We start from the raw sequence: 13,104 nt of genomic DNA on the forward strand, positions 1-13,104 counted from the left end.
GTGTCACACATTTACTATCGCTCCAATATGTGCACGATTTCAAAATCAGTTTTCCACTTTAGTTGGTGTGAAATTCCAAGCCACAGCGCAACATTTCGCTCATAGTTTTCTATAGCCGGATGCCGGAGTGAGCAGTTAGTGAGAAAATTGCTCATGGCACCATAAATTATCTGACATTTACAGATTCACTTAAAAATGAGTTGATCCGTTGACGCCACAAAAATTTTAGGCAATCAAGTAATAAGAATCAACACCAACTTAGAGTGATATAGAAGAGGCAAGTGTAAATTTAAAATTGCAGCAATTTAGCTCCATCAAATGATTTTACAACAAGCTTATGTTAGCTATAAAAACTACAAATATCCCAGAGCGAATGAGTCACCGCGTAAACGAAAGCTCTTTGTTTTCTGTTTAGTTGCAGACTGTGGTGTGTTTGCCCACGTGATTATGTGGACGGCCACGACAAATTAGCCGAACTCGAACTCAACGGAGCTCAACTGAAGCGACTTCACTAATGCATCGGGGGAGCAAGTGTAATTGCAATTGACAGAGCACTCTCAACTGGAATTGCATGTGGCTGTTGCAATTACGTGACCTACATGGCGCGACATAAAACCTCTTTTATGCGCCTATTATTTATTGACATACAAATCTTCATAATGTATTTATGCATGTGCTTTACCCACGAGTAGCTCAGATATAATCAGGATTAGTATTTCAATAGCGTCATGAAGCATAGACGGAAATTCAAGATATAACGCTATCAACTTTTGTATAATACTTACTTGCATGTATTTGTGTGTAATGCAATGTTTTGTATTCGAAACAAATATATTGTTATAAGTATACGTTAAGAGTCCAGTTTGGCTTTTAAACTTATGTATAAATTTAGACAATTCATTAGTTCAGGCGTGGTCATGTAGCTCACCCGACTTCGTTCCGCTTAAAACTCTACAAATTACAATACGCAAAATTGTTATAAGCAATCAACTAACGCTGGTGTGAAAAAAAAAAATTAAAAAAATTAGAATATTTTAGTCGTTCCAGAATCTTTGGAGCAATGGACTTTCGCTTTAGTCAATTCCCGATTACAAGTCCAAAACATTTTGGGTAGGAAGTGAAATCAGAAGTCAATCAGGCTCAGTAAAGATGCAGATGGGAAACTGAGGCTAACCACCAGAGCTTCAAAAAGAAAATTGGTGAAATACCTCTCCTTGTAGGAAATATCATTAAATTTATTTAAATTTAAGAAAACTATATTTATACTGATATTTATTAAATTTGTTTAACCTTAAAGGGAATGAGACATCACCAAGTTTCATGTTGTCGTTCAGCCGTTATTTGATTCGATTTCGTAGTTCCACTCAGTTGGTTGACTCTTCCACTGGACTGATCAAAGCGTGAGAATGCAAAAGCCTTTGGTAACATATGTGAACCCTCTGGCTTCGACACCGGCCGTTGTTCCAAACATAAAGAAGCTGTCATGCACACACAGGTTCCAGGCAAACAATGAATAACAAAAAGAGGTGATTTCGGTTACACCGAAGCTATAATACCCTTAACAAGTATACAAGTTTTCCAAATAAGAAGTTGATTTTGGTCAGTCAACTTATATGACTGCTATATGCTACGGTTGTCCGATCTGAACCATTCTTTGTAGTTTGCAGTGTTACTTTAAACAAAAATCCGTCAGAACTTTCTTGATGATATCTCTCGTAGAAAAGTAATTCCTCTGATTATTTTTTGTAACTATGTAAGTTGAGTGTGTTTAAGAGTATATGCATGTATTCCATGATTTGGATTTATACTTTCAATGTCGAACAAAAGAATTAATGTAGTTCACAGGAGGTTAATGGAACGGATAAAGTTGAATGCACAGCTCAACTAGAAGTCATTTAGTGAAATACAGAGGTACCTTGATTAAATATGGCAGTCCCTTGAAACAATTTGGTTATTTCACACCCGGTTTAAGATTCTTTAGGAAATATGGACTGAGATGGTGACTTGATATAGTTCTAAAGTGAAGCTCTGCCAATTTTGACCAAGTAATTTATAATTATTTAATTATGTTGCTTTTGTGTAGGGATTTTTAATGTTTAAGTAGATTAATTAAATAATAAAGACATACATTATACTCAAGTGTCTCTCTATCATCGCGCTTATGTTGATATTTCATAATAGATGTAAGTATTTATTTTTTACAGCTTCCTTTTTATCATTTCGGTACAAACGCAAACCATTCAATTTAACTCACATACATACATACAGTTATCATAAAGGGCTCATTTTCATTTCGAACACATAAAGCAATGACATCAATCGTCCGAACCCAGACAAAAGCAAGCACGATATGATGGAACTGCGGCCAACAATAATTTTGCGGTTGTGCCGCTGAAATTGAAACTGAGCTCAACGAAGGCATGAGCAGGTGGTTTTGTTGACTTTTCATCTCACACAAATCGGAGAGTGAAAGGAACAAAATTAATATATAAAATATACTTTTGTGACTTTTTAAAGTAGACGTCAAACATTACAATTCAGCTTTTCAGAATAAGCAAATATCCATTCACCTTAACCTGAAAAAATCACACGAATATGAAGGAGGTGACGCGTCTAACAGGCTATGATGTGGAATTACTAGTGGGCTTTCTTTAAAGTATTTTTTGAAGCCAAACCTCTCAATCGATCTTATCATGTGGTATTTTTGTAAGTATTCTCCACTGCTTTTGTAATATCAGACATTTTGAAGTACGCAAGTGAATGAATAAAAGTTTAGTGGAAAGGAAAAGCATGTAAACGCCCCCACATAATTAAATTACCTTTCAGACACATGACGAGAGAGAAAAAAGCAAAACGTGGCAGGTGCTTTTGTAGATTAACTTAGTATAAAAAATATGTAGAGCTTTTGGAGGCAGCTAATATGTTGGTGATGAATTTTATCTTTAGAAATTTGTGTATGCGCACAAAATTAATTATATCAACATCAATTATGCGATCAGCGAGAATGAAATCGCGTTACTTATACGCCCTGTCCATTATATTCATTTTTTAAATTGTTTTATAATATGGCAAAGATAGCAAATTTTTTGATGTAGTTATGTCACGAAGAAAATATATAACTAATGTTCAAGCTTTTTTCTCAAATTTTGCTGAATAGAAAATTATTAAGAGAAGTTATTGTTGTCTTTCTGTTTATCGAGCAGAAATTCTTTACAATTCAAGCAGTCCGCATGTATTGATTCCTTATACAATTTCTTTAAGTTTTTTATTCAGTTAGAGAGGTAAAATAATGATATGCTTGTATTTTCTGGAAAAACGCAAGACAAAATAGAATAGAGACTAAAGCAAATAAATGAATATTTTTTGTTATCGAAAAATTTTACATAAATTGAACATATGTATTTCTTTTATCTACATACAAATAACTTAAATCAATTAACAAATTCTGACAGTTATATTAACGTCGTTGCGTACAGAGTTTTGATTAAGTTCAAACAATTTAGTTATCACCAGAAAACATTAACTCTGATATAAGTGACTATTAAAGATGACTTCTTAAATGTAAATAAACTAAAGTCAGACACAATATGTTAAATCCACATGCAACTCACAACCGACTTTTCACCACATTCTCTTCGCTTACCATCACCGTCTTGAAAACTTAACTTCTATCATGTACATTTGTAGCCATTATGTGCTACGTCTGAACCATTCGTAATCAAGCTAACCACATTTGGTTTCAGCTTCATTTCTGCACAGCAGCACGTTGACTGTCAGCATTTGCTCTGCGGATTCCATCACAATCATCATTAGCTAAAATAGTTGGGAAAATTAAATGAATGAAAGAGTAAATGCAGCAGCAAATGCATTTCTAAAAACTATGAACGGATGGCAGACGCTAGAGTAAAAACAAAACGAATAGTAAATTGTTTTTGGTAACTAATGAAGTACTATATGTAGCAGAATGAGCTTGCCGCTTGCAGTGGTGCACTCCCGACCTGTTTTTTTCCTAAGGAATGGTACATATGCCACTGCATTGTTGCTGATATTATGTTCACTGTGTTGGATGACACCTACGAGTTGGAAAAATAATTTGTCTTAGGAGAATGGCTGCATCTTGAGTTCTAAACTGCAGGTAGGGATTCACTTGATGGACCGAAAATGAGGATTTTGAAAGTGGTGGTGTAAAGAATATGCAGTTCCTCAAATTGATGTTTCTCCTACATATTGAAAATGGTGTCGTTGGTATAAATTTTGTTTTAAATTGAGTCGCTGGTGATTGTGACACGTGGCTTTGTTATCCTGTAATTATGTTCTGGACTGGGCTTTTTATAATTAGATAAATAACTTGACTTTCCTAATGAAAATTCTGTATTTGATGGAAATTTTAGTAATTTTAGGCTTTCCATATAAAACCGAAAAAAAATTGTTTAGATATCTTCGTCTTATACTGTCAATTTATTAAAAAATTATTCAAAATTACTCGCGAAAACATAAACTAAGCATTAGTTTTTATATTAAGCTTAAGAAATATCTGCTCTTTTCTCAATAGAAGCAAATACAATTTTACTGAGAACAATAACATTTAAGTTGTATTATTTAGAATTAGTAATAATTCCTTAGCCAAAAATTTGTAATCATATTATTCAATATTTATTATTCGCAAAAAACTATTAACATATTAAACATTTTATATCTGCATATTTTCGATGTTACGTATACGCACGGGAGAGTCGAATCCCTCAAGTGCCGTGTAATCCCCAGGGCAAAAAGTTGAAATGTTCACTCAAAACAGAAGCAAAGCGAGTAATAACTGTCTCGATGGTAGCGATGCACTGATTGGTAGCGACAATAAAAATGACACTTGTTACAATCGCGCTCACTTATTCGCTATCATCGGCATCTTACGTTCCCTAATGGCTTTTTAAACTGTTTTTGTTTCAAATTTTGCTTTTAGCATTAGATTTTAACTCAACTGCCATCATGACACCGTTGAACACTTTACAGCCGAATCCATATACACACATGCAAATCAATGTATGTATGTTATCATACTTGTATATTGTATATATGCGTCGGTAAACAAACGCTCTTTTCAGACTGCAAGCAATCGCTACATGCCTTTGGATGCACATACATATGTATATATCTGTTATTGATTGGTTTGAGGTGATAAATACTATCTCTGGCATGATTGGTAAGCATTTTTCAAAAATTTATTACTTAATGTTGAATTAAGGAGAGACAAGCTCATGTACTAGTTGTATGACTAAAAGAAGAATAGCGGCTACAGTTTAAAGGCTGATAAATGACGCATAATTTTTCTAACTTTAGCAATTGCACCCTCTCTTTTCGTTTTGCTGTTTTTATTTTATTCTTCAAAGGTTTTTTTCTTTTACAACACAATACTTATAGTAGAAAAGCTTCTCAAACTTCAATGCCACTCGACGTATGAACGCTCATCAGTGTTCGAGGTGAAGGTAAGTACGTCAGGTCCCCAGTACATGTATTTTCAGTACTTAAATAATTGCTATTATCCGCTTAATATGTTTTACATATTGTACGTTGCACGCAGGTATACGACATGCCCATGTGCGAAGGTGTACGACGACGTGCAAAATTTTGGAGAATTCAAAGTGAAATGTAAACTGTGGTAAAGAATATGAATTTCAGAGTAACACTGAAGACAGCCTCAGTTTTGGCAGTGAACTACAAAGCACTCTCGTTGCAAAGACGTTGCCAGTAACATATTTATTCAACGTTTTGCGGCTTTTCGAACAGATCTGTTCTGTCACATATATTCTTGTAATAAATATACATATATTTGTTTGTATGTACGTATGGCATAATATATATTATAAAATTGTGTTGGTAACGAATTACTGTCCAATGTATTGGAATGCTATATGTCGGCGCGGGCGGAACGCTGTCGATCAGAGCCAAAGGCAGTCTTGACGAGGCGCAGTGTAGAAGGGAACGTTGAAAAGCCAATTGCGTAGGCGAATTGAATGTTGAATTGTTTAGGACGAATTGTGATCGCTATCCTTTTTCCCATCCTTTTTGTTGAGTGGGTTGATTGATATAAAATTATTGTGAGTTGTGTTGTATAGTGATGTATGAGTATGGTGTCATCAGACGTGGTGAATTGAGCTGTTTTATTAGGATGCGCCAGTTTACCGAGGCGCATTTGGTGCTTTGAAACAAACAAAATAAGGGAAAGCTGAGGCCGGAAGTAGGTGAAGCAGGAAATGCACAAAATTTGATATTTGTTGGCATTACAAAATCGAGGTTATCAATGTTGAAATGTACTGGTTTCCATTAATTTTATTTATGATTGAAAGACTTCACGTTAAAAACTATTTTATTATTTTAAATTCTACTGACGATGCACAATGATAATCATTTACTATTTAGTCCGGCTCTAGACTCAGAGTTCTTTATCTAAGCCGCTTTTGAAATTCAAGTGCATCTATTTCATTGAGCTAGTCAGCTGAAACCGCTTGCAATTGCAAAATCTGCGTTACATTAAAAAAAAAAAAACAATTTCTTTTAACTAATTACTTTTCTATTAAGCGACTCAAACTAAATCTGTAGCAATTAAAAAATTCAGCGATTGCCAGTCATTAGGTGCCGCAATTTCTTGCAACTGTTGTGATGTGTGCCGCAGAACGCTCAGAGAAACACAACAGCACCTTTGAAAGGAATGACCCTAACGAGCAAACGTAAACCGTGTGCTGATTAAACAAATGGTCTGATGGGGAATTTTATTTCATTTTGTGCTGTTAAATTGATTTTTTCTTGTAAGCTCAATAGTTAATTGATTGCACATGGCGGGCAATACATGATGAGCTATTGGAGGGAAAGAAATGCACTTTAACACTGTGTTATGAATTTGGTGTGTTACAGAAAAATTGTATGCCCAACTAAAATAGGCAATATTCTTACTGTTGTGTTCAATAACAACTTAAATTTTATTTTGGCTCTTCATTTTGATGGAGAATTTTACTAGCACAGCCATTTGATGTTAGATGTTCATAATTTCTATGGGACAAATGACTGCAATACAGATTTTGTGATATCGATGAAATATAGTATAAGCACACATTTATATAAAATGGTTTATTTTTTTATATGAAATAGGTGCGTTTGTTTACTTGGGTTGAAGTGTATATACATATGTATAAGCATTTGAAAAAATATTTTAGAAAATACAGTGGCTACATACTTTTACAATTCTGTCTAAACAGCTGAAATCTATTTTTTTAGGAACTCAAAACTGACAAAGTGTTACATGAAAATTATTTATCAACTAGCAATAGGAATACAAAAGTTGGTCAGTAAAAATATATGACTAAAGAAGGCATCGCTGCTAACATTCCCTTGAAGACATTGATGCAACCCGCACTTACTTCCATATATTTTATAAGAAGCGTTACAATAAATCGGTCGTATAAAATGAATTTTATCTAATAAGTTAAAATATATGTAAAATAAAACAATCAAGGGAATATTGAAGAAAAATAATTGTTTCCAGTTACTATGAGTTCTGATAATGTCGTCAAGATTTGTTGCACTTTTCTGAAACCATTTATTAAATCATTAACTTTCAAATCCGTTAATAGAACGATGGTAAACTTTTATTAAAAATGCTCAAAGCTTCTTATATATTTACATTTTGTTATTTTTTATTGCTTCTTATGGCTTGTACACTTTCTTTTCAAACATTTCCCGCTATTAGTGTCATTCTTTCGAACTCATAAACCTTTCAATTATACTGCACCTGATGCATTTGCTTTCCTCTTTTGTCTGGTTGCATATTGTCCTTTTTCTTAGTTCGGTTCGCGGGATGTACCTTTAGACAACGTCTTTTTGTTTACAATGCGTTTGTGTGGAGTCCGGTCACGTAAATAATTTGACCATAGTCAGGCAAAGTAGTATGTTTTCAGCCGGAAAGTGGATCAATTTAGCGAATTTTACCATAAGTCTTCGATTTAAGAATTCATTTGAAGCTAGTAGCTTTTATATATGTAAAGTAAACTGTTAAGGAATCCTCATATAAAATAGTATCTTTTTCACTCATTCGTTCACGCCTTTGTGGTTTTTTTCTTTCGCTTGAGGTTTACTAATCTTTCATATATGATATTTCTTTCACGACCTTATGGTAATAAATTTTCTTCCTGCCGCAAAATCCAATTAGAAGAAGGGCACAGGGATAGAATGTAAAACTAAATGGCGAAAATTACGAAAATAATATCTTCTAATACAAAAAGTTTGTGTTGATAATTAATTAAATCATAATTAATTAGCCATTTTGTTGTCAATTTCATTGCAGCCTTCTCAAACTGCTCGTAACATTGATTATGGTTGTTTGAGCAATTTCGTTATACATACTTGCGAATCCAGCTATTTTGGCGCAGACATTGCTTCTTTTCCCAAACAGACATGGCTGATCACGGTGCAGCTACGCACAATGCACAAATTGCTTCTGAAGTGTTATTTTTTTGCTGGGTTTATTTATTTTTAACTGTGGTAGTTGGTGTTGCGTGCAACATATCTTTAACGTGCATTTAGCGAGGCAAGGAAATCCTCCAAGCACAAAAATAACAACAACGGTTAGAAATTGCTTTAGCAGCCATTTTTGCCCAAATGGAATTTTTTACTGCAACTTGAATTCCTCATGTGGCATTCACCGATGGCTTTTTCTAATAGCTGTAATGAGTTCACTTACTAAAATACGATAAAGATTTTCAAGCAAATGGACTTAATTTTTTAAATCAAATCGAACAAATTGTATTTATTCATTCCGTTGTATTTGCTCTCTCCAAAACTGGATTTCAATCATTCTCAATGGCCAAAAATATTTTCTCATACAAAAAGGAATGCATATGTAATGGTAATTGCTGTTGCATTTTAGAGTGCATTGATTTTGAACGATGACTCCATGTCCCACAAGTGTCAAAAGCACAAATCCGTAACTAAACTCTTACATGTACGACTGCAATTGAAAAACAAAACGAAAAGCAAATGGATAGTCGGAAGGTGCAAGGATAGCGCTGTGGAATATACCAAACCTACATATGAATTTATTGTGCTGTACATAGTAATGCTGTTGTCATGTATGAATATATTTCGAATAGGTTTATGTCGTATGCGTGTTTTTTCGAAAATGAGTGTTTGCTCAATGAAGTTCAAGAAAGTTCCATAATTGTTTTTTATTCGGAAGAAAAACGACAGTGTTTTGTTAGTTTGAGTATGCATTTAAGACTAAAATATAGAAATGAAGAAATTTATCGTTGTTCACGTGTACGTATATAAGAAAAAAATAAAACTTGAGCAAGACAACTTCATTCAACTTGCCAACATACATATCGTCACCTGAAATGCAAAATAACGTATGATCAAAAAATTCGAAATTGAGTGTCTTATTGATTACGCTTCACTACTTCAAATTACATACATAATATTACATATGTTCAACATTTTCAGGTTCTGCGTCCATATATAAACCAGTTTTAACCAATATTAAAATTTTGTTTCACTCATATTCCATTTTATTTCGTGTTTCATTCATGCCGAAAATGTTGTTACGTTATTTTGCATTTCAGGTGACGATATAAACTTAGTGAGAGTATAGTGTGTATACTGCAATGATTTTGTGTTTTGATTTTCGTGGCTTATTGATGTGGTTATTGTCTGGTTGAGTGTATTTTTCACCTTACTTTATGATATTGAGATGTGCTTATATATACACATATCATGTCAGCATGGATGACACCTCCTTTTATGCTGCACTAAGTAATCGCTTTGCACTACCATTGTTTATGCTTTGCGAAGATGTCACGTAACTCGTTTTTATGATTTTCGGTTGCAGGCTTTGTAAGCGCCGCTTTGGTGTAATACTCGGGTTGTTCTGTTATTAAAGTTTTGCAACTATTTTTGTTTTATTTTACTCGACAATGCGATGTAAAAGTGAAGTGCATTGACTTCGAACACATATACGAAAAGATATAGTATATATGTCTGCTCTGTGCAACATTTCTGAATTTGTAGCACTTCGTGTGTGACAACAATTGCAAAGTCATTCCGGCTGGTTTTTATATAAATATTATCAAATTCTCTGAGGAACGAGTGTCAGCAATGAACCGCGATGACAATGTATTTTGAAGGCTAGAAAAGTGGTGGACTTCCAAAACATTTTACTCGGATTAGTTTCGATACCGTTGTAAATGTTTGAGTGTGTGTTACCAGAAAGTCTTTATTCTGCCCATTTTTTTTTCTTGTTTATTTTTCATTTCTGCTATAATGTGTGCGATGAACTAACTTACCGCTTTTCAGTGCCTATCTTTGGAACAAATATACAGGACAGTCTATGTATGTGTACTGTTCGATGAAATATGATATGAAAACTTTTGAAATATTGAATTTCATATGACCAGTCATTGCATGAATTTCATCTCCTATTACTTGAATTCCTCTTTTGTTATGATTTTGTTATATGATACTGTAATTATTCCATTATTCTGATATTTACAAGTAAATTTTACTCAAAAGGGAATCAAACTAAATACATTTTCAAATACGTACCTGACAATACGTGCAAAGAATGGTCTCCTTAAGCCGTGTCAAAATCTCAAGTGAACAGCATAAACACTCCCGAATACCACTCAGCAGCGCTAAAACATAAAACTGAGTATTTGCATTTAGGTCATGGCCACGTTTCTGTCTTGGCATAAAATCAAGTGCCCAAGTACTTCTTTAAGCATTCACGGCCACGACCATAGAGCGTTATTGGTTCTGCGCAATCAGTTTTTTGCTGACACGCAGTTTACAAGAAGGTGGGTAATGGTATTTAATTTCGTCAGAAATGCGCTGTACTTACATTCTATTAAGTTTAACTTGTATTTTTTGGGGTTATTAAAACGGTCTTGACTAAGCTATTACGAAATAGTTGAGTTTTGCTGTGAGCTATTTGCCTAGTGTCAAAGTTCCCAAGGGAAAATGCGACAATTTCGTTATAAGAAATTTCTCACCTACTAATTTATCCATAAGTTCACCCGTATCAGGTATACCTTTCTTTACAAAAACAAAAATTACATATTCTACTATCGAAGCTCCTGAAATACTTTGAAGTCTTGTGGGTTAACTTTCACACATTCCTTTAAAAAGTTTATAAATTTCTTATGCTTACTTAAACTTAGTCATGCATTAAATACAAAAATTAAATAACTTTGTATCCAAATTGTGCTTGTACGAATATAATTATGGGAGAAGGAAACTCTGAGAGCAACTCGCATATATATGGTTAATTAACTCAAAGCTGCCGCTGAAAAAGAAAAAAGTATTTAATTAAGGCAACCTGACATTCGATATACTTGCAGTTTCACAGGACAATGGCTAATTTATTGGTATAAAACGATGAGGGTGGCTAATAATGAAGGCTTAGATAATTTCAGGCTAAATTTGCTTGTTTGATGCCACCACAACTTGCGGTATTCGCTTGATGAAGATTAGCTTCCGTTTGTTGCGTGTAGTTGTTTATAACAGATAATTACCGGATGCTAGTTGTTTATAACAGATAATTACCGGATGCTATTAACAAAGCATATTGCGCGGGTGTGGTAAGAAAAAATCGACAAGAAAATGGAAAAAAAAAACAAAAATCATTCAGAAAAGTGGGTAATAATGTTGGTAAGTTGAATTATGCCTAATCATCGCTTAATCGTTTTGGTGTTGCAAATCACAATGAGCTTCTTTGCTTATTTGTTGAACAAAAGTTCAGTTTTTGAACAGGGCAACTTATTACAAGAGTTATTTTCTTTGGCTGACTTTACTCCATATACTCGTAATAGATGATTATATGTAAGGTACCTTAACACAACCCAGGGATATGCTTTTAGTATGTGGTATGATAGCAATTCAAGAACAAATCGGGTCAATGCTTCATACGAAGACTTTCATTTTTCTAACAAATCCTATGCCGAATATATCGGTCAGTGTATGAGTTATATACCAAATAGTATATGTATACATAAAATTGTTTTGATTTCCTTTCTTTACTTTTTTAAAGATAACTAGGCACATTTGCCAGATAAATCTTTGCTGAATAAGTTCTACCAAAACTTTACCATATTTAATTCCTAATATACGTGGATACCCCCACTACAAGGTTCAGAATTAAAAAAGCATTTACCATGATTCGTTGAATGCTATCCAGTACATATCTTTAACGACGTTTCTCGATGAATGATACATGAAAGATACACCGTTATGAGTGAAACAGAAGGAATCGAGTGGAATTAAAAATTGTGTTCTATAGGAAGCACGCGTGTTTGTTGTACGATTTCGTCTATTTTCACACTGCGACATAAGAATATAAGAAGAATGCCACGTCTAAATTTTCTAAATCGGTCGGCGGGTGCCAAGATATTGGATTTCACCAAAATGTGGGCGGTGCCACGCTTACCGTCCAATTTTTACACCATCTCCCTTAAATATGTCTTAGCGGACTTCATAAGTTATCGTTGAACTTAGTAGTTCAACTATGCAAAAGTGTTTTAGCTGCTGTATTGCGTGAGTAGCAAAGTGCACGAATTCAATTTTGTTGAAATTGTGCGTTGTGAACATTGTAGTTATATCAGTTGCCGACAATTCATATCAAAATTGTACTATAGGTATATTGAATAGCTTAAGAAGTCAACCTTCAAGTTTTTTTTTTATTTATTTTGTTCTGAGTGTGTACCAAAGCACATAAGTGTATACACATGTAGAAATTGACATATTTCATATTGAGTTTCATAAAATCTTTGTATTATTACCTAAATACGTACACTTGTCCATATATGTATGCATATATAGTATAACATATGTGTAATTATTTTGGTCATGAAAAGCGTTGATAATATGCGGTCGCACTTATCCAATTTTAGAATTTTGTGGATATGAAAAAAAAATGTGAAACAACAACTTACACATATATTATATATAATATATACCAACACTCATTGTATCAAGTGAAATATCCGTTGACACGGACAACCAAACATATGTACATACAGGCATAAAAATACTATATGTGTATATTCTTACTCTCGTGGCCTCGCAAAG

Source organism: Bactrocera dorsalis, chromosome 2, assembly GCF_023373825.1.
Source record: "Bactrocera dorsalis isolate Fly_Bdor chromosome 2, ASM2337382v1, whole genome shotgun sequence".
Taxonomy (NCBI): Eukaryota; Metazoa; Arthropoda; class Insecta; order Diptera; family Tephritidae; genus Bactrocera; species Bactrocera dorsalis.